The sequence below is a fragment of the Bubalus kerabau genome, chromosome 9 (assembly GCF_029407905.1).
Source record: "Bubalus kerabau isolate K-KA32 ecotype Philippines breed swamp buffalo chromosome 9, PCC_UOA_SB_1v2, whole genome shotgun sequence".
Taxonomy (NCBI): domain Eukaryota; kingdom Metazoa; phylum Chordata; class Mammalia; order Artiodactyla; family Bovidae; genus Bubalus; species Bubalus kerabau.
The window spans coordinates 44,771,686-44,794,154 of record NC_073632.1 but is presented as its reverse complement, the minus strand read 5'-3'; the positions used below and the strand labels follow the sequence as shown (position 1 = coordinate 44,794,154).

Here is a 22,469-nt window from a genome sequence, read left to right as displayed (position 1 = left end):
CCAGTGGATTTATATTCTTATGGTATTCGTCAAATTAATGTATCTTATAGATTAATAATAATAGCTAACATACTTACCAAACCAAACTCTGTTCTCTGAGCTTTACAGATACCTCGTTTAATATTCACAACAACCTTAGGGGAATTACTACTATTATCAGAGGAAACTGAAGCACAAAGATAATAACTTCCTGAGATTAAGCTGGTAAGTGTTGTTGCTAAGATCCAAGCCCAGGCAGTTTGGTTCCCAAGCCCAAGTTCTCGTCCATTAAGTTTTGCTGACCTAATACTGGCCTGTCTTTCAGATGTGGGACAGTAGGAATGTACTTTTTATTTGATTTACAAAAAAATTAAAAAGAGAGAAAGAAAAGTAAAAAATGATCACGCAAAGCCTTTATGTAGCAGACTTTATTAAAGGTTTAAGGAAGTGGACGGAACAAGTCTGCCTTACAGCTATTAAAACAAAATTGAATTGTAAACACCAGTGTACCTAAAAGGCCTTTTTTTTCCTGTTCTCACTTTCCAGACTGAACCTTCCGAAAGAACCTAGGGCCTCTTTTTCACACTCTATTGGACCACTTAACCTTGTTTATAAAGAAAGAAAAAACCAAATAGCTTGTGCCCTAAGAATAATCCTGTCACTTGCCACCAGGGTGATTATTTTTATTTACCTTTGTTGCCCTAGCATTCAGAAACCAGAGAAAACCAAAAGCCAGTTTTAAGTAAATACCCTTGAAAGGGCTAAGAAGCTGGAATTACACTGGCAGTAGTCTCAAACACGGGAGAAGGCGATGGCACCCCACTCCAGTGCTCTCGCCTGGAAAATCCCATGGACGGAGGAGCTTGGTGGGCTGCAGGCCATGGGGTCGCTAGGAGTCGGACACGACTAAGCGACTTCACTTTCACTTTTCACTTTCCCGCATTGGAGAAGGAAATGGCAACCCACTCCAGTGTTCTTGCCTGGAAAATCCCAGGGATGGAGGAGCCTGGTTGGCTGCCGTCTATGGGGTCACACAGAGTTGGACATGACTGACGCATCTTAGCAGCAGCAGCAGCAGCAGTCTCTAATACACATCTGGCTTCACCAGAATGTAATGTCAAAAGGACTGTTGTTCATGGTTTTTTTAGGTCACACACGCATGTCAAGGGACAACTCTGTTAACAGCAGCAATATCTTCAAACACTGAGGCCACATGGGCCTGAGGACACCCTAGAATGAGCTTCAGAGGGATCCCTCCTAGAGCATCCAGCAGTGCAAGCACACAGTGTCTTGCTAAGATATTAAGTTCAGTAGGAGCAATTTGAGTATGCCAGTCAAACGTCATAGGTGTGTGACCTTGGCAATTGCACAGACCACTTGCTACCCTCAGAAGGACCCTGAAACTTGATTTAATTCCCTGCCATTGCTGTCTTGGAATTCTTAATACTTCCTGAATAAGGAGCCCTGTATTTTCATTTAATACTGAGCCCCACCCACTGTATTGCCAGCACTGGCCCAGGTGGCTGGTTGGCATCTTCTTATCTGCTAAGTCAGCAAAATACCTCCTAAAGGAACAGAAAGTGAGTTAAAACTGTCAGAAGATGTTACGCCAAACAGCATCTCACTTGATTACACACCAGCTAGAATTCAACTTTGATCACACCTTAGAGCTGTGCTTCTTCAAGTAGAGCCCAGATACTATAAGCCCATCTGCAAACTGTTACCAACCCTCAAAGAGCTGAACACAGAAAATGAAAGTAAACATTACAAATGTTTTTAATAATTTGACATTTTGTGGCAACAATATCCAAATGCATGACCATTTTTCTAGTCATTTGCATTGGACTTATAAAAATATGAGTCCATGACAGATTGGGGTGGGGTGGGGGTGGGTACCCTGGTCCCTTTCCACAGATGTATTGAAAAATCCTGCCCAAGAATCAGAGTGTCTTTTCCAACCAAGACTAAGAAACAGGTCAAGAACACCAAGAAGAGACAGACCACCACCATATCTGAAATATCAGATGGAGATGCTGCCCTTAGGAATTCTGGTCTCTGGGACATCCTACAGAGATTTACAAAACATCTAAAATATTTTAGAAACTGACTCTTGTATAACAGCTGCCATCGAAAAAAGTACTTCTTGGAAAGTCTTCTTGATGTTATTAAATTTAAAGTATATTCTTTAGACTCAAATGTAGGGCAACAGTAGTTGTCTATTCCTACCACTTTCAGGTCCAGAATTAGAACATTACCACGCAGTATGCTTTAGGCTGGACCTGGCCTTTCCGCGCCACAGGAAGACCAACTGGACTTGGGGGATTGTTTGCTGCCCTAGTGTGCTCATGCTAATTAAAGATTGTATATGAAAACATGCTAGCACAATTTATCTTCTCCGGAACTGAATTTTCTAGGCAGTATTCACTTCCTCTCTGAGAGGAATATGACTCCGTTAGCTTACATTCCATGTAGATGGGGCTCTAGGTGTTGGCCTCTGCTCAACCTAGGCTGCCTACACTGTTTGCCTTCTCTTCCTCTCCTGAGCTTTGTCAGGCATACTTTTCAACGGAGCACATTGTACGAGGCTAAGCAGTGACTAGCGCTCAACAAATTGTTGTTACCAACCAGAGTTTTGGCAAGATGCCATCTGCTCACACCAAGAATTGCTGGATGAAATAGCCCCACAAAAAATATTCTTGTGTCTACTAAGAGGTGGTTTATTGGGTTTTTTTGTTCATAACGTTACACCCTCAGGAGAAATTCCTGTCTGTCCTTATTACCAGCAATAGTTAAGGTTTTTTTCTGTCCAATTAGTCTCTGTTTATGTCAAGGACTCTCTAAGTTATATAATTGATCAAGCAGTGTTTTTTTCTTGGCTGCTAGGATGCCAATTAGTATCAGATTCACGGTCCTTTTGTAGGTACTATGTAGGCTTTTATGGAACGTGTTTTTATACTTGGTTTGTTCTTAGCTCTGTATTATATTTCGCTCTAGCTTGCTTTCTCTTTTCTGAACTCCTTATAATTTATATCTCACTGTGAAATACTGCAGTGGCTGTTGGAAGAAAATATCAGGAAAAGAGAGACTGGAGAAAAAAGAGATGGAGCACAGATTAGGGTAGAAGGGAGAAGATGAAGAAGGAAAAAAGGGAGGGAGGACTTTAGGGGAAAAAGGGAAGTGCAAGACAAGGAAATGGGGGGTATATATTCTTAACAGTACTTAAACTGAAGCCTCTCACAGGATTCAAACAGTCAAAGGGCCGTAGAAAAGGAAGTACAGATTACTATGGACTTGAATTATGTAGAAATAATATAATTGCAAAAATTTGAGTAATGCCCTCCAGCTGTGTTGTTCATGATCTATCACTACTAGAGTACATCCAAGTTCAAATGTAACAAGATATGAAATTAAGCTTTTCCTATTGTTTCAGAAGTTTGGCTTCAAATCTAATGCCCAAAGTTGACTATTATCCCCTCCTGCATTTACAAAAGATGTTCTAGAAACATCCCCACACAACTTAACTAAGAGGTGGTCAAACTGGTTTCTTTCACTATCAAGTACACACACGCACACATGCGCACACACACACACACACACACAAAGGCCCTGAGGGAAACTCTCTTAGAGATTGAAATTATCTTCTCTAAGAAGCACTGGGTACCTCAGCCTCCAACTAGGTATGTGCTCAGCTGCAGAATCTTGGCTGCTTATCTTTGAGAGAGGACTGGAGAAAACCTGACATGTTGACAAGTGTCTCCAGAACTTTGGGGGTATACATGAAGAGAGATACCAGTGGCTGCCTCTCAGAGAAGACTGAGGATGGGAGGCTGTCGGGAGGAAACTAGAACAGAGGGCGAGGAGAGAGGGCAACTGCGGGGGTAACCTGCACTTCCTGAGTTTTCCTCTAGGCCAAGAGAAAGCTGCAGAAGGTAGTCAGGCTCCAGGCATCTTCAAAGGATCCCAGTAGAGAGGGCAGGCCATAGCGTGGAGGACACCACAGAGTGTACCTCTGAAACAGGAGAGGAGGAAGCTTCAGAGAACTGAACCAGAAGAAGCCTCACCTGTGAGAGAATTGCTGAGTGGACATCCGCAGAGGGGCCTCCCCAAAGAATTCACCAATGCATCAGCAGAAAAGTAAGCACGGAGCATCTGCCATAAAGAGGACTGACAGCTGGACTAGTGCACAAGAATCCCTGGGCCGGGGGAGGCGGGTCGCTTCTTTTTCCTCTGATGCCTGGGAAAGCAGAGGCCACGCCTGAGTTAGGCCTTAGTTAGGGAGAAGTGAGTGATACCCCTCTGACTTGAGTGCCAGCTTAATTTTTTAAATTAATCTTGTTCATAGCTAGGGGGGGAAAAAAAAGACAGTCAAACACCTAAAAGCAACTACAAAAGCAATGGGGTCTTTGGCTCCTGGGAAGGGAACTCTCAAAGATAGAAGGAGAAAAAAAGTTTTCTTCCTTTATACCCTGTCAGGTCCCACCCATTTAATAAATCATTTACATAACTTTAAGAATTCTGATTCGAAAGACAAAACACTTGAAACATTACAAAAAAAGATAGGAAATCTATCTTATAATATGAAGTACTATAATATAAAATCTTATAATATAAAGTACTAACATTCTCCTCGGAACATTTATCTGTTAACTAAAAATTAAATTGATATTATCTCACACCTTATTTTTTTCTCTTTCTTAGGCAAATGCCTGAGTTTCTCTCTTCTTTCTCCTTTCCCAGATTTGCGCCTTTTTAATTTACTGCTTCTAATAGTTTAATTAAAGGAAAAAAAAAGGACAAATAACAAAGGCAGGAGTTTGAAATTTTCAGGAAATTAGTACGGTTCCTAAATTCATAGGGTATAGCAGTTATAATAACTTAGTTATGGATACGTTTTCATACAACAGTGAATTTATTTTATTTTGTATGAAGCACTGTATCCTGTGCCTTGCTTAGAGGACTTACTCTCTGAGAACAGAAGATGTATAAGCCCTATATGCATACTGACTCATTCAGACTACATCACTTTCGACAATGCAACATCATAAGCCCTCACCAAGCTCCTTGCTCAAAGCAGCTTCATATTCTTGCTGCAATCAGCAGTGCCAAATGTTTTGCCATTTAGATAAGAAATTCTCCATTAAGAAATCCTAAATCATTTGTAAATTGCTTTCATAACTATACCCTAAATTGGGCCTTCAAATTTTTCCCTCTCCATAAAATTGAGTTTTCAAAATGAGTATAGTTTCTTTCCTAATGACTACTTCCAAAATCTCTGCATACAGGCTATTTTAGCTCAGTTGAAACAGGTGGCTGGAGCCAGAAAAAGTGGGGCCTATGTCTTCAGCCTGTTGAAACCTGTTTCCTTCCTGGCAACAGCTGCCCTTCTGAGCATAAACCATGAATCCTCCCCACTAAGAATACAATTAATCAGTGACTGCTTTCAGATAAATGCATGGAAAATATAGAATACACAATTAAAATTGGACAAAACCCGGACAGTACTGTAAATCATTTTTTTGGACTGTGTGTGATTCTAACTGGTAAAGACCTTCAAATTTACAAACTTGTTCCAGAAATACATAAATGAATAAATAAATCAGTGATTTCATATAAATGTGCTGGTACTTTTCCAGTTACATGTGCTGTGTCAGAAATCATTACAAAACTTATCACCTTAAAATAACTGCTTTATTGAGGGTAGTATTTTGTGGATCAGTGATGTAGGAAGGGCGTGTCTGGAATGTTCTCAGTTGAGGTCTCTCAGGAGGTGACAATGAGGTGTGAGCTGGGTCAACGAAAGGCTCTACAGAGCTGGCCATCCAACATGTCTTCCTCACAGGGCTGGCAACTGAAGCTGGCTGCTGCTGGGCATTGAGCCGGGGCCAATCAGAGTGCCAGCACATAGCCTCTCCTCCATGACAGTCTCAGGGTTGGATTACATGGCAGCTACTTCCCCTGGAGTGAGTTTCCCAAGAAAAACTGGAATAAGTTGCATGACTTTTTTCTAAGCAAACTTCAGAAGTTCCCCAGTGTTACCTCCACCACAATCAACTGTTTGCATGCATGCTCAGTCATATCCAACTCTTAGCATCTCCATGGACTGTGGCCCTCCAGGCTCCTCGGTCCATGGGATTTCCCAGGCAATACTAGAGTGGGTACCCATTTCCTTCTCCAGAGGATCTTCACAACCCAGGAATAGAAAACTGGTACCCTGCATTGGCCGGAGAAGGCAATGGCATCCCACTCCAGTACTCTCGCCTGGAAAATCCCATGGATGGAGGAGCCTGGTGGGCTGCAGTCCATGAGGTTGTGAAGAGTCGGACACGACTGAGCGACTTCACTTTCACTTTTCACTTTCATGCATTGGAGAAGGAAATGGCAACCCACTCCAGTATTCTTCCCTGGAGAATCCCAGGGACGGGGGAGCCTGGTGGGCTGCTGTCTATGGAGTCACACAGAGTCAGACACGACTGAAGCAACTTAGCAGCAGCAGCAGCATCCTGCATTGGCAAGCGGGTTCTTTACCACTGGGAAGCCCTAATCTGTTGCTTACAAGCTAGTTACTATGGATAGCCCAGATTCCACAGCAGAGGACATGGATCCCACATCTCCATGGGAAGAATGTCGAAAAATTTGAGGACATGCCTAAAACTTCCACATTCAATTCATCTATTACAATGAAAAAATCTGTCTACCTCTTTGTATACTAACTGCCTACCATGCAAAAGAAAACTTCTGAAATTCCATTCCCCTTTAAAATCTTTGACTGACCTGAAAAACATTTGAAAATACAAGATTTAGTTATTTAGTTTAAAGCCAGCATTTTTGGTTTAGGTTTTGTTTGGTGGGGATGGGGGAGGGGCGCTGTCCACAGATAGTTTGACTATTTTCACCTGGATAGATGGATAGATTTTCACCTGGCATAGATGAAATTTAAAGATTTTAAAATGGTTTTGATGCCATTTCACTGAGACTGAGATGTCTCTACAAATAATTCAACTAATGAATTTGGTTCTAAGGTATGGCTTGATTAGTATTTTGACATATCCATTCAAACAAATTTTCCAAAAAGAGTTCCATTCTGTTAACTATAAGATAATGAGTCATCAGGCTCCTGACAATGCAGAGGTCAATTATATGCTTTTCTATCTCTTTTGCAATACATAAATCATTATTGTTTTTCCATTGCTCTGAAGTTATCTTGCCTTGTATTATCTTTTTCCCAGGGAGACCAGAAGAACTTGACTAACTCTTAGATTAGAAGTTCCACTGGAAAGATCACAAATTCATTTAAGAGTTTGGGCGTTTCAAAAACTCACTTTCCACCCAGAAAAATAGCATACCCCATTTTCCTGTCCCATTTAGCCTGTATATGGACCAACAGGGAAGTCCCTAAAACACTTTTTAAACTTTTCATTTTGAAATAAATTTAGACTTACATAAAAGTTGCAAAAGTAGGACAGCCTTCCCTAATGTTAGCATTTTACAAGACTGTAGTATAATTTTCAAAACTAAGAAATGAATATTGGTACAAAACCTTCAACCCAACTACGGATATGAATCAGATTTACCAGTAATTTTACAGTAATGTCCATTTTTGTGTGTTGCAGGATCCAGTCTAGGATCCCACATTGTATTTAGCGGTCGTGTCTCCTCAGCCTCGGCTCTGATCTGTGACAGTTCCCATTCTTTCCTTGTCTTTCATGACCTTAACACTTTTAGGAAATACTGACCAGTTGACTTGTAGCATGTTCCTCAGTCTGGGAGCATTTTGTTTTATGATTATTAGATTGAGGTTTTTCATTCTTGCCAGAACGCCACTGAGACAATGTGTTCTTTGCTGATAATGTCCTTTTGCCACCCCTTTTTCCACCTTTAAGAGACTTTTCTTTTCTACAGTGTGGCAGAACTCTTTTCTACTCACTAGATGGGATGCCGACCAATCCATACCTTATTCAACAAAGCCAATTAGATCTTTAAAATGCACTCAGTTGGATTTTTATTTAACACTACTTAAAGTATGACTGGGAGAAGACAATGGCAACCCACTCCAGCACTCTTGCCTGGAGAATCCCATGGATGGAGGAGCCTGGTGGGCTGCAGTCCATGGGGTCACTGGGGGGTCGGACATGACTGAGCGACTTCACTTTCACTTCTCACTTTCATGCATTGGAGAAGGAAATGGCAACCCACTCCAGTGTTCCTGCCTGGAGAATCCCAGGGACGGAGGAGCCTGGTGGGCTGCCGTCTATGGGGTTGCACAGAGTTGGACACGACTGAAGCAACTTAGCAGCAGCAGCAGCAAAGTATGACTGGGAGAAGACAATGGCAACCCATTCCAGTACTCTTGCCTGGAGAATCCCATGGTTGGAGGAGCCTGGTAGGCTGTGGTCCATGGGGTCGCGAAGTGTCTGACACACACAGAGTCAGACACAACTGAAGTGACTTAACAGCAGCAGCAGCAGCAAAGTATGACTTGGAGAAGGAAATAGCAACCCACTCCAGTACCCTTGCCTGGAAAATTCCATGGATGGAGGAGCCTGGCAGGCTACAGTCCATGGGGTCACAAAGAGGCAGACACGACTAAGTGGCTTCACTTTCTTTCTTTCTATAACTGTTCTTGCCTGGAGAATCCCATGGACAGAGGGGCCTGGTGGGCTACAGTCTATGGGTGCAAAGAGTCAGACATGACTAAGCAACTAACCCACACACATACACACACAAAGTGTGACTTACAGACCAACAACATTGACATCTCCTGGGTGCTTATTAGCAATGCAGAATCTCAGGCCCCATGATAAAACCTACTGAATCAGAATAAGAAGCAGTGTTTTAGTCCATTGAGTCATAAATTTAATGTGTAAAAGAATAACCAGAGGATTTCACCAAAATGCAGATTTCTATTAGTAGATATAGAGTGGACCAGAGATTCAACATTGCTAAAAAGCACACTGATGATGCTTATGTTGCTGTTCTCTGGTCTATAGTTTGAATATCAAGAATCTAGTCCAGTCATTCCTAAAATGTTGTTGTAGAATAGTATTATCAGTATCACCTGGGAAATTTTTAGATATCCAAATTCTTGGACTCTATTTCAGAACTACTGGATCAGAAATTCTGTATTACTCAGCATCTGTGTTTTAGCCAGTCACTTTAGTGATTTTTGACACATACTAAATTTGAGAACCACTGGTCTAATCTGTTCTCAAAGTTGGCTATACATTAAAATCATCTGGAAAGCATTAAAGAAAAAACACTGACGCCTAGTTCCCTCACTCATAGATTCTTGAACACAGAATATGTTCACTTCTTTTTTTTAAGTGTCCATGGACCACTTACTAACACAGATTATATAAAGTAAGTCTAGATAAATTTAAAGGGATTCAAATCATACAAAATCTGTTCTATGCCCACAGTGTAATTAACTGATAGACCACTAAGAGCAAAAATATCTGGAAAATCCCCAAATATTTGGAAATCAAATATACATCTAAATAACCCATTATACAAAGGAAATATCAAAAGGGAAAGTATTTTGAAATGAAAACTCTTTTTTTGTAGATAATACATCTACAAAAAAAATAACAGTTAATATAATGTTTAAATGGTAAAAGACAGAAAGCTTTTCCTCTGAGATGAGGAATAAGACAAGGATGTCTACTCTCATTATTTCTACTTAACATTGTCCTGAGATTCTTGCTAGTGTAATAAGATAAGAAAAAAGAGACAAAGGCAACAATATGGGGAGAATATGGAAATAAGTAAAACTATCTTTATTCAAAGAGAACACAATTTCTATATAGAAAATCCTATGGAATCTACCAAAAAACAAATAGAGCTAACATAAATCCTAATTTGATCTATATGTTCAACATAATGCCATAAAAATAGGCTCCCTCCCTCCTTGGTAAAATTTGACAATCTCTCAGATTTAAATGAAAATTCAAAAGACTCAGAATCGTCAAAAATCTTTAAAAAAAGAATAAATATAGAGGAATTATACTACCAGATTTAGTCTTAGTATAGTAATCAAAACAGTGTGGAATTGACATAAAAATAAGCAAATAGATCAGTGTAACAGAATAGAGTCCAGAAATAGATGCACACATATATAGTCAGTTTGTTTTCAATAAAGATGCCAAGATAATCCAACTGGGGAAAGGATAATTTTCTCAGCAAATGGCTTTGGCACAATTAGATGTCCATATGGAAAAATAAATAAAACTTGACCCTTTTCTCACAACTAATTAAAAATGAATTATAGACCTAAACACAAGAGCTAAAACTATGCAACTACTAGAATATCGAGGAAACCCTTAATGACCTTGAATCTGGCAAAAGCACAAACCACAAAAGGAAAAGTCAATAAAATGGACTTCATAAAAATTAAAAACTGTTCTTCAAAATATACTGTTAAAAATTTGAAAAGGCAAGTCCTCAGAGTAGACTTTTATCTATAACACATTTAAAAATCCTTACTGCTCAATAATAAAAGGAAAAATTACCTAATTTTTTAAAAGTTGAAATAGTATATATGTACAATTAGCATATAAGCACATGAAAATATGCTTGACATCATTAGTCACTGTTTTTAGTAGCTCAGTTGTGTCCGACTCTTTGTGACACCACAGACTGTAGCCCACCAGGCTCCACTGTCCATGGGATTCTCCAGGCAAGAACACTGGAGTGGGTTGCCACTGCTTTCTCCAGGGATCTTTCTGACCCAGGACTCAAACCTGGGTCTCCTGCATTGCAGGCAGATTCTTTACTGTCTGAGCCACCAGGGGAGCACAAATTAAAACCACAATGGGACATCACTATTGATCAATTAGAAATGACTAAAAATTTAAAAAGAGCGACTATATCAATTGTTAGCAAGGATGTGAAGGAACTAGAAATCTTATACTGCTAGTAAAAATGCAAAAGGTACAGCCATTTTGAAAAATAGTTTGTCAGATTCTTAAAAAACATCTGCTGTCATATGATCCAATCAATTTACTTAGACATTTATACAAGACAAATGAAAGCCTACTCCTACACAAAGACTTGTACATGAATGTTCATAGGAGCTTTGTTGTAATAGCTACAACTCAGATGCCCACCAATACATGCACTGAGAAGCAAATTATGGTTTTTCCATACAATGGAGTATTAATTAGCAATTTAAAAAAAAAAGAAAAGAAGCCATGGATACATACAATTTCTCTTTGGTAAAAAATTAAAAAGCCAGACCTTACAGAGTATGTACTGTATGATTCTATTTCTACAGAATTACAGAAAATGCATACGATAGTGACAGAAAGGAGACTGGCAGGTACCTGGGAATGGCAGGGGAGGGGCAGGAGAAGGAAGAGTTTACACTGGTGCATGAGGAATCATAGGATTATATTCATTATCTTGACTGTCATGATGGTTTCACAGGTGAACATATATGGTAAAACTCATTGTTTGTTAAAGATAACCAAAAAGGCTGTTTAAAAAAAAAAAAAAGATAAGAAAACAAAATTACACACCCAAGTCCCTCATGAACATAGATTAAACAATAACCAGATTTCAAGTTCCTTCACCCAGAAATTTGAATTTAACTGGTATATGATATGACCTAGATTCAAGATTTTAAGTTCCCTACATAATTTTGATACACAGAAAAATATAAGAAGCACAGTTCTATTCATGACCCTAAACTGCAACCCCCACCATGAAAAACCCTTACTTAAATGAATGCCCATAGTTGCCAGGGAACCATGTTGGAAAAATACAAGTGGGCCATATAAATCCATCATTACTTCCAGAAAACAACCTGAAATATCTAATATTGCTGGCTAATCAGTAATATCATCTTAGTAAAGTCAAGGGTAACTTTATTTTAAAAATAAACAAAAAACAGAAGTGGGATGCTAAGAGATGAGTTCAAGGTGCTAACAGCTGAAAAACGTGTAACCACAGCTGCATGTAAGGAATAAGTAACAGTAAAGGAAGCTTCTGAAATGCCCTGATGAACAGGGAAAGGTGAAAGGTACAAGATAAGCTTAAGGAAAAAATGTGTCAGTTCTGGGTAAGGGGTCAGGAAAGAAAGGAAGTCAACAAGTTGAATCATCACTCTTAAAATCACTCTCTGTCAAGAGAAGCTTATATTTACTTTCTTTTATTTGGTGCCTTCAATATTTTTTCTATTGTATAGTATTTAACATTGTTTTAGTTTTTAATACACTGTTTTATTGTTCTTCAAAAAGATACCTGAAATTCTTTTCTTATCGTGATGCAAATAGTTGCACAATTTTATGTTTTGGTTTACTGGTTTATTAATTTTAAGGATTTAGGGTTTCTTTTTGAACTCCTTTTACTGTAAGAATGTTTACATTCCTTTTCACCAACTACCATTTATTGAAGGATGTAGGGAAATTCATTCACTGTGCTCAATTCTCAGCTGTTTTCTTTCAGCAACTCTGATAAAGCCCAACAGAATTCCTTTAGGAACATGAAAAGAGACAGAAACTGTTGATTTCTGTCGTCTGTCTCTCCCTAATACTGACTAACATTTGTCCTGAATTCCACTGAAACACTTTGTAGATAATGATAAATCTGTATGATCCTACCTGAATATTTGCCAACAAGCTGTCTTTTAAAGGCAAGAACCCAAGAGGGAAGCAAGAACACTTCCAGATAATTTTTGACCTTAGATCAATGTGCAAAAATTAAACATGCTAAAATCCCTAAATTTTGTACAGGTCTTCCTCCACTTACAAACAGGTTAGGTTCTGATAAACTTGTCACAAGCTGAAAATATCATAAATCAAAAATGCATTTAATCCATCTAATTAGCCCAACATCATTGCTTAGCCTAGCCTACCTTAAACATGCTCAGAACGCTTACATTAATTCGCCTATAGCTGGGCAAAATTCATCTAACACAAAGCCTATTTTATAATAAAGTGTTAAATATCTCATGTAATTTGTTTAATACTGTACCAAAAGTAAAAAAAAACAGAATGACTATATGGATTCAGAATGGTTGTAAGTGTGCGGGTTGCTCACCCTCTTGATTATGTGGCTGACCAGTGGCAGCAGCTCACTGCTATTGCCCAATATTGTAAGAATATCTACTGCATATCACTAACCAGGAAAAGATCAAAATTTCAAAATTTGAAGTATAATTTCTACTGAATGCAAATAACATTTACACCATTGTAAAGTCAGACCATAGTTAAGTCAGGGACCACTTGTATAAGTAAAAACTTTAACATTCTTTATTTATTAGAAATGGAAAAACTGCAGTTTTATTTTTAAAATCTTTCTAGGTGGGATATTATAAAAGATGCAGAATTCTTTTCCAGAGGAAATGAAATAAGAGAGCTCAGATCTATAATATAATAATTATAGAAATATAATCTATATTATTTCATACAGAAATATGCCAGGTAACATTACAAATTAAGACATGGATCAAAAATGACCTGTAAATATTTGCACCATTCAGTTCAGTTCAGTTCAGTCACTCAGTCATGTCTGACTCTTTGCGACCACATGAATTGCAGCATGCCAGGCCTCCCTGTCCATCACCAACTCCAAGAGTTTACTCAAACACATGTCCATCAAGTCGGTGATGCCATCCAGCCATCTCATCCTCTGTCATCCCCTTCTCTTCCTGCCCCCAATCCCTCCCAGCATCAGGGTCTTTTCCAATGAGTCAACTCTTTGCATGAGGTGGCCCAAGTACTGGAGTTTCAGCTTTAGCATCATTCCTTCCAAAGAAATCCCAGGACTGATCTCCTTTAGAATGGACTGGTTGGACCTCCTTGAAGTCCAAGGGACTCTCAAGAGTCTTCTCCAACACCACAGTTCAAAAGCATCAATTCTTCAGTACTCAGCCCTCTTCACAGTCCAACTCTCACATACATACATGACTACTGGAAAAACCATAGCCTTGACTAGATGGACCTTTGTTGGCAAAGTAATGTCTCTGCATTTTAATATGCTGTCTAGGTTGATCATAACTTTCCTTTCAAGGAGTAAGCATCTTTTAACTTCATGGCTGCAATCACCATCTGCAGTGATTTTGGAGCCCCAGAAAATAAAGTCTGCCACTGTTTCCACTGTTTCCCCATCTATTTCCCATGAAGTGATGGGACTAGATGCCATGATCTTCGTTTTCTGAATGTTGAGCTTTAAGCCAACATTTTCACTCTCCTCTTTCACTTTCATCAAGAGGCTTTTTAGTTCCTCTTCACTTTCTGCCATAAGGGTGGTAACATCTGCATATCTGAGGTTACTGATATTTCTCCCAGCAATCTTGATTCCAGCTTATGTTTCTTCCAGCCCAGCGTTTCTCATGATGTACTCTGCATATAAGTTAAATAAGCAGGGTGACAATATACAGCCATGATGTACTCCTTTTCCTATTTGGAACCAGTCTGTTGTTCCATGTCCAGTTCTAACTATTGCTTCCTGACCTACATGCATATAGGTTTCTCAAGAGGCAGGTCAGGTGGTCTGATATTCCCATCTCTTTCAGAATTTTCCAGTTTATTGTGATCCACACAGTCAAAGGCTTTGGCATAGTCAATAAAGCAGAAATAGATGTTTTTCTGGAACTCTCTTGCTTTTTCGATGATCCAACAGATGTTGGCAATTTGATCTTTGGTTCCTCTGCCTTTTCTAAAACCAGCTTGAACATCTGGAAGTTCACGGTTCACGTATTGCTGAAGCCTGGCTTGGAGAATTTTGAGCATTACTTTACTAGTGTGTGAGATGAGTGCAATTGTGCGGTAGTTTGAGCATTCTTTGGCATTGCCTTTCTTTGGGATTGGAATGAAAACTGACCTTTTCCAGTCCTGTGGCCACTGCTGAGTTTTCCAAATTTGCTGGCATATTGAGTGCAGCATGTTCACAGCATCATCTTTTAGGATTTGAAGTAGCTCAACTGGAATTCCATCACCTCCACTAGCTTTGTTCGTAGTAATGCTCTCTAGGGCCCACTTGACTTCACATTCCAGGATGTCTGGCTCTGGCCCTAGGTGAGTGATCACACCATCGTGATTATCTTGGTTGTGAAGAACAAAACATTAGATGATACCAAACAAATGGATCCTGGTTCTACATAGCCATATTAATCAGAAGAGAAAGTAGAACTTCCAGGCATTCTCTGTGAACATGAGGGGTGAAGCCTTAATGAATTGGGCTATAGGACTGATGCTGACTTGAAGCTCCAATATTTTAGCCAAAGAGCCAACTCATTGGAAAAGCCCCTGATGCTGGGAAAGATTGAGGGCAGGAGGAGAAGGGGATGACAGAGGATGAGATGTTTGGATGGCATCACTGACTCAATGGACATGAGTTTGAGCAAACTCTGGGAGACAGTGAAGGACGGTGAAGCCTGGTGTGCTGCAGTCCATGGGGTTGCATAGTCAGACATGACTAAGCAACTGAACAATAACAACAAATAGGAGATGAAATATATAAGGGTTTCTGGGGAGAATCTAAAAGAGAGAATGGAAAGTCTTTACCACATGCAATCTTGAGCACATTTTGATAAATGTGAGTCATGATAAGAACATGAGGGGGGAAAAAACTTCACAAAGACATATATATCATTACTGAAAAGCATAAGGACAACTCAAATACAAAGAATTGCAAAGTATATTTGTGTAGTAGACACAGTCATGACCAAGGTCCCATTAAGAGAGGATGACCTTATAATTTAATATCTAAAGAGGACAATTTTGAGTTCAGTTCAATTCAGTCACTCAGTCATGTCTGACTCTTTGCGACCCCATGAAAGTGCAGCACTCCAGGCCTCCTTGTCCATCACCAACTCCTGGAGTCCACCCAAACCCATGTCCATTGAATCGGTGATGCCATCCAACCATCTCATCCTCTGTCATCCCCTTCTCCTCCTGCCCTCAATCTTTCCCAGCATCAGGGTCTCTTCAAATGAGTCAGCTCTTCACATCAGGTGCCCAAAGTATTGGAGTTTCAGCTTCAACATCAGTCCCTCCAATGAACACCCAGGACTGATCTCCTTTAGGATGGACTGGTTGGATCTCCTTGCAGTCCAAGGGACTCTCAAGAGTCTTCTCCAACACCACAGTTCAAAAGCATCAATTCTTCAGTGCTCAGCTTTCTTTACAGTCGAACTCTCACATCCATACACAATCACTGGGAAAACCATAGCCTTGACTAGATGGACCTTTGTTGGCAAAGTAATGTCTCTGCTTTTGAATATGCTATCTAGGTTGGTCATAACGTTCCTTCCAAGGAGTAAGCATCTTTTAATTTCATGGCTGCAATCACCAGAGAGTAAGAAGACATAATTAATAATTGCTCTAGAGTAACAGGAATAAAGCAAGAATATTTTGGGTGAACCATGTTCTATAATTCCTTACAGAGAGCAGAGGGCAGTGAGATTAGAGGGAAGAGGGCCATGGAAAGACCAGAATTGCTTGAGAGGATACATAAATTTGATGTGACAGTTGACTGGAAGTTACTAGAAGAAAAGAAAATGATATTCTTTGTGTGAATGCAGCTGTTCAGATGAAGATAGACTAAAGACAAGGAAATTAGCAAACGGGTTGCTAAAGGCAGCAAGCTGGAGGCTCTGTGACTATAGAATGAAAAGATGTCAAGAGTGGACTTTGGAAATATTTGAGGGAAAGAAACACGAGATGGATGGTAAACTGATGTAGGCCAGTCAAGCAAAGCAATACAGTGATATGACCAACAATGTAGGGACGGGAAAAGAGTTCAAAAAAGAAACCTGGAGAAATGTCAATATAAAGATGCTCAGAAAGTACATGCCAAAATATGTACACATATTTTTGCAGAATATAAGATGGGAAAATAGCAGAGTCCAGAAAAGTGTGAACAAAAGGAGAAATAAGTGAGAGGATGGTGAAAGGTGCACATAAGCTTAGAAATCAAGAGGACCCAAGATGAGAAGGTGGCCAGTACTGTTAGAACAACATCAAGACTGAAAAGAAAGAGAAAGATAGTAGATTTTGCTTGAGGGACCTCACCAAGAGGTTTTGCTGAACAATTGTAGCCAGAGATTAATTTTTGTTTACGTGGCTATAAAAAAAAAAAATGAGAGCTATTACAAGTTCTTTGAGAAATACCTGCAATTCTTTCCATGCAATATAAGGAACTGATTGGAAATAAAATTAAAAAATAGGAATTTTATAGAATTTTGGAAAAATGCATAATGGCTGCTATTTTGTTGCATTTATTTATTGTTGCATTCAACATGCAGAACTCATTATTTTACTTCTTTGATACTCTCACTTCCGGTTCCTTTGGGCTTTCCTTGGTTTACTGACATATAACTGCACTCAGTTTTTAACTTCAAACTCCTGTTCGTCAAGCTTGAGTTCAATCAAATCCCATCCAAGCTTAGTAAAATATTTTAAACCTTTACTCCTTAGAACTGATTCATCTTTCACTGTGATATAAGTTAAGGAAGTATTGACTATGAGAATAGTCTCAAACAGAGCTAGGGAAAAATGAAAATAATCCTTTGGGCAAATTCCTAGACCTAGAATGACCTAGAATCTTTAGATCTCTCAGTCACCTGTGAAATAAGGTAGAAAAAAATTCCTCTTTTCCTAAATTGCTTGATGCTTGAAGTTTTGTAGATTTATTTTCTAATTAAATCTAATTCTTTGAAAATCAGGCCTGCTGTCTGAAGTTTCTATACTCACAGTGTTATCTGATGAGACACCTATAATATGTAGAATTTACTGATTTTCTTTTTGCTCTTAAATATAAATTGGGGTGTATTCTCATAAATTGCCTTCTAGATTAATTGGCTGTGAATAAAATTCTAATAACTTTTTTTTTCTTTGCTTACTTCTCATCTTTTTCCATAAATCTGCCCTGATTTAGAGCCCTAGTTGCCTTCAACTTTTGTATAAATTAGAAAAACACCTTTTCCTCAACTTTCCTTCTCTCTGTTGGAACAGTATCATAGTCAATGTGAGCATCTATAACATCTTTGATTTGAATGGTGCCCCTAAAGTTGGGTAGCACACAGCCTGCACAACTGTCCACAGCAGCCTTGGGAAGCAGCCTTGGTGTCTGTCTCCCTCTACTCCAGTGCACAGTCACCTAGATGACGTAAGGCATGGACCTGAAGCCCAGAGGAATGAGGCAACTCTTCCACAAAACCTCCTAACCCACAGTGATAAAACCAAAGGCAGAGATGTAACTTCCTGGCACTTCTGACTAGGATAACCTGAATCCCTCTCGGTAATCCTGCCAGAGCTGCCAACCTCCCACTCAGCAGTGATGCCCCAGCACGCCTGGGAGAGAGGACATCAATGTTACCTCTGCTAAGGTTGAAGCTCAGCTAGGGAAGCAGCCTTGTTCTGGTACAGGATGTCATTTTCTGACAGTGTGATTCTAATAATTGTCTGTGCTTATACATCCAAAGAGGATAGTGATATCTACCTACATATCTTACAGACTTTAAGACTCTGCAAAGGAATAGCCTATATGAGTGTTTCATTAACTATAAAGTGCTGTGACCCCATAGGTTCTTATAACCTTAAAATATGAAGATGTTGACCTTAAAACATAAAAGGTAAAATAATAATAATAATAAAACTTACAATTAGTGGGAGGAGAGGCTGGGTTGGGCTTACCCTGGGGCTTTTTCTAAGAAGCCTTGGTGCCAGTGCCTCCCTCTCTCCGGCCCTGTTATTACAACAGGCATACATCATCTCCCCAGAGAACCTGGCTGCCGGCTAACCAGGTGAGACGCATCCTAGCCAAACACAAACCCAGCTCCACACAGTCACTCTGTCATAAGAATAATTTTATGTAGGCGCCTTTCATCTAAGGATTTCTAAATAGATTTTAGGCAATAAATAAGTCTTTCAGCATCTAGTCAGCCTCCTAAATTTTAGAAAAGTTACAGCATTTCAAAGCTAAAAATCAATGCCTCAATGGAAATGAAATAATCACTAAAGTTCATTCCTCTCCTTAGGTGTATGTGATAATCTTATTTTAACTTTTTTTTTTCTTTGTTAAATCAACATCAATGAACCGGATTGGAAACTGAGTCTTGACAAAATGTGCAAAGTGTTGAAGACCTGGGCTAACACTCTGGCTTTGTAGCCACCTAGACCTGTGGCCAAGTTCAGCCACTTCACCTTCCTGGGTCTCAGTGTGTACATTTAAAGAACTTGAGACCACTGGGGTTAATGGTTAGAGTATCTATAGGGACATAGATGTGAACTAATTGTGAATGAAAGGAAGATTACATAGCAAACAGCTGCACGAAAATTCAAATGCATGTTCTCCACATTAGCTTTTCATCTTCTGTTCGGTATCTGGTCTTTGTTCCCAAACCTGTCATCCTGTTGATTGATTGGACATGAACAGTAATGAGACAGTAATTGATTGGTTCCAACCAAGAAAGACATAATCAGATTGTTGTTTTGAATATCAAACACTTTGCACCGAGTTTTCAGATAACCGATCAACCTTCTTTGATTACTACTAACATACCTGAACCTCTTTAGATTCTAGTAGTAGTACCTATTTTTCTCTCAAGGCTTCTTCTGGCTTGATTAAATGCTCCTAACACTTAGAAGTGCAACATACTCAAGCAAACTGTCATAAGATATCTTACAGCCTCTTGCCTGCTGAATCTTCACACATGTCCTTCATACTTGGCTTCCCTTTGAAGTTAGCAGACAATGAAGTTTGATTAGATTTAGTTAAGCTTCTCCTCAGCCCTCATCCCATGTCACTTTCAAAAGCCTCACATTAGATTTATCCTGAAGAGGTAGAGGAATGAAGAAGAAAAAAAAGGCTGAGGAATGATATGCTTGAATGTATCTCTTCTTTCCAGGGACATGCTGCTGCTGCTATTACAACATTGATTTAATGGAATTACTTTATATCCTAAGACCCCAAGCAGAAGAGGACTGAAGGAATTCTTCAGATACTCAGTTCTTTTCAACCTCTTCTTTAGAAACCATAAGAGATAGTCAATGCTATTCTGAGGGCCCTCCTCCCATAAAATAAGAATTAAAATCCAAGAAAGTTTCAAACCAGTACTTTGATTTTTGCTTTAGTTTTTGGGAAGACCATTTCATGACTTGAGGCTAATACTTAATCCTCATGAACCCCTCAATTTCCTTATCTGAAGCTGAGGAGATGGGACCAAATGACCTCTGAGATTTCCCTTCCACCAAGAACCCAGACACTTCAGAGACCCTGGGTGGAGATGAGGAGGGTTGAAGACAGTAGGCTCTGCGGTCAAGCTGCTTGATTTGACCTCTTGGCTCTGCCACTCCCCTGCTCTAATTTCTGTAATCTGTTCATTATTCTCTGCCCAAATATGGCCTCTTCTCTATCAAACTGCTAGATGCAAGTGTGGTAAATTCTTCCCCAAATGGATCTTCTCCCCTCCAGTAACCAGATCCTCTCCAAAAACCTCACCACATTTCCTCTTCATTAAGCTGAACATCTCATGGCTGCACCACATACAATCTACCAGGGAAGGGAAAATATTTATCAATACTGCTTATCAAATAGCCTACACAGAGTTGGACAGAATCTATTCCTAAATTCAGGGTACTGTCAATAACCTGTATTTCACAATGGAAAGTTCAAGTTGGAAATTCAATCAGTAAGACATAAGAAATTCGATTTTTTTTTTTTTTTACTCACAATGAAGATAATCATTTACATTTATCCATATCTTCATTAAACAAGGACCCTTTTTTATTTCCTGATTTTTTTTCAGCTTTGTTCCTTGTGGTGAAAAGACCCTCAAGTGACTCTCTTGATTATTGCCCTGTGTAATTTACACCTGTATTTACAGCCATGTATAATCTTTCCCCGTGAGTGTAGATGGGATCTGTAATTTGTGCCTTACCAACAGATTACAGCAAAGCTGACATGGTGTACAGGACTGTTGCTGTTTGTTGTCTTAGTCGCTAAGTCATGTCCGACTCTTTTACAACCCCATGGACTGTAGCCCACCTGGCTCCTCTGTCCATGGGATTTCCCAGGCAAGAATACTGGATCAGGTTGCCATTTCCATCTCCAGGGAATCTTCCTGACCTAGGGATCAAACCCATGTCTTCTGCATTGCCAGGCAGATTCTTTACCGCTGAGCCACCAGGGAAGCCCGTTCAGGTTTACATGTACATGATTACATTACATAAAGTTGTAATGTCCTTCCAACTAGGAGACTCTCCCTCCATTCCTGGCTTGAGGAAGCAAGCAGCCATGTTTAGAAAGTCCACAAGGCAAAGAGCTGGGCATTACCGCCAACAAAAAATGAAGGCCTTCCACCTGACAGCCCACAAGGACTGAAATGCTGCCAGTATCCTCTGGGCATAGCACCGGCTCCTTCCTCAATCAAGCCTCAGATAAAACCCCCAATCCCAGTCAGCAGAGACTGCAGCATTTGCGAGATATCTTGAGCAGAGGTGTCAGCTAAGCTGTGCCCCAAATCTGAATCTCTAGGAAACTGTGAGATAAAAATGCATGTGTCTTAACCCACCATGCTTGTGCTAATATTATTACACAGCAATGGACAAGTAATACAATCCTCAATTTAAACTATCTTCGTGGGTCAAACCTGATTCCTCTCTCCTGTCTTAGATTAGGCTGCTATACAAAATACTATAGACTAGCTTATTATATGTATAGCTTTATTGACTATGCCAAAGTTTTTGACTATGTGGATCACAACAAACTGTGGAAAATTCTGAAAGATATGGGAATACCAGACCACCTTATTTGCCTCCTGAGAAATCTGTATGCAGGTCAGGAAGCAACAGTTAGAACTGGACATGGAACAACAGACTGGTTCTAAATTGGGAAAGGAGTACATCAAGGCAGTATATTGTCACCCTGCTTATTTAACTTACATACAGAGTACATCATGAGAAATGCTGGACTGGATGAAGCACAAGCTGGAGTCAAGATTGCCAGGAGAAATATCATTATTTAATGATATTAACCTCAGATATGCAGATGACACCACCCTTATGGCAGAAAGCGCAGAACTAAAGAGCCTTTTGATGAAAGTGAAAGAGGAGAGTGAAAAAGTTGGCTTAAAGCTCAACATTCAGAAAACTAAGATCATGGCATCTGGTCCCATCTCTTCATGGCAAATAGATGGGGAAACAATGGAAACAGTGAGAGACTTTATTTGGGGGGGCCCCAAAATTACTGCAGATGGTGACTGCAGCCATGAAATTAAAAGACGCTTACTCCTTGGAAGAAAAGCTGTGACCAACCTAGACAGCATATTCAAAAGCAGAGACATTACTTTGCCAACAAAGGTCCTTCTAGTCAAAGCTTTGGTTTTTCCAGCAGTCACGTATGGATGTGAGAACTGGACTATAAAGAAAGCCGAGTGCCGAAGAACTGATGCTTTTGAACTGTGGTGTTGGAGAAGACTCTTGAGAGTCCCTTAGACTGCAAGGAGATCCAACCAATGTGATTCCTAAAGGAAATCAGTCCTGAATATT

At 39.6% G+C, this 22,469-nt stretch overlaps 1 long non-coding RNA gene across 6 annotated transcripts in view; it reads right to left on the bottom strand.

Annotated features, from left to right (window-relative positions):
* Nucleotides 1-22,469, bottom strand: part of LOC129619788 (uncharacterized) — a 287,036-nt gene that overhangs the window by 98,552 nt on the left and 166,015 nt on the right. The window contains exon 6 of one of the 6 annotated variants that reach the window (XR_008698121.1): nt 5,671-5,934. The exons of the other annotated variants lie outside the window; for them this stretch is intronic. This is a non-coding gene — a long non-coding RNA (uncharacterized LOC129619788). Of the gene's footprint in view, nt 1-5,670; nt 5,935-22,469 lie in introns of those variants that run through there. 6 annotated transcript variants of the gene reach the window in all.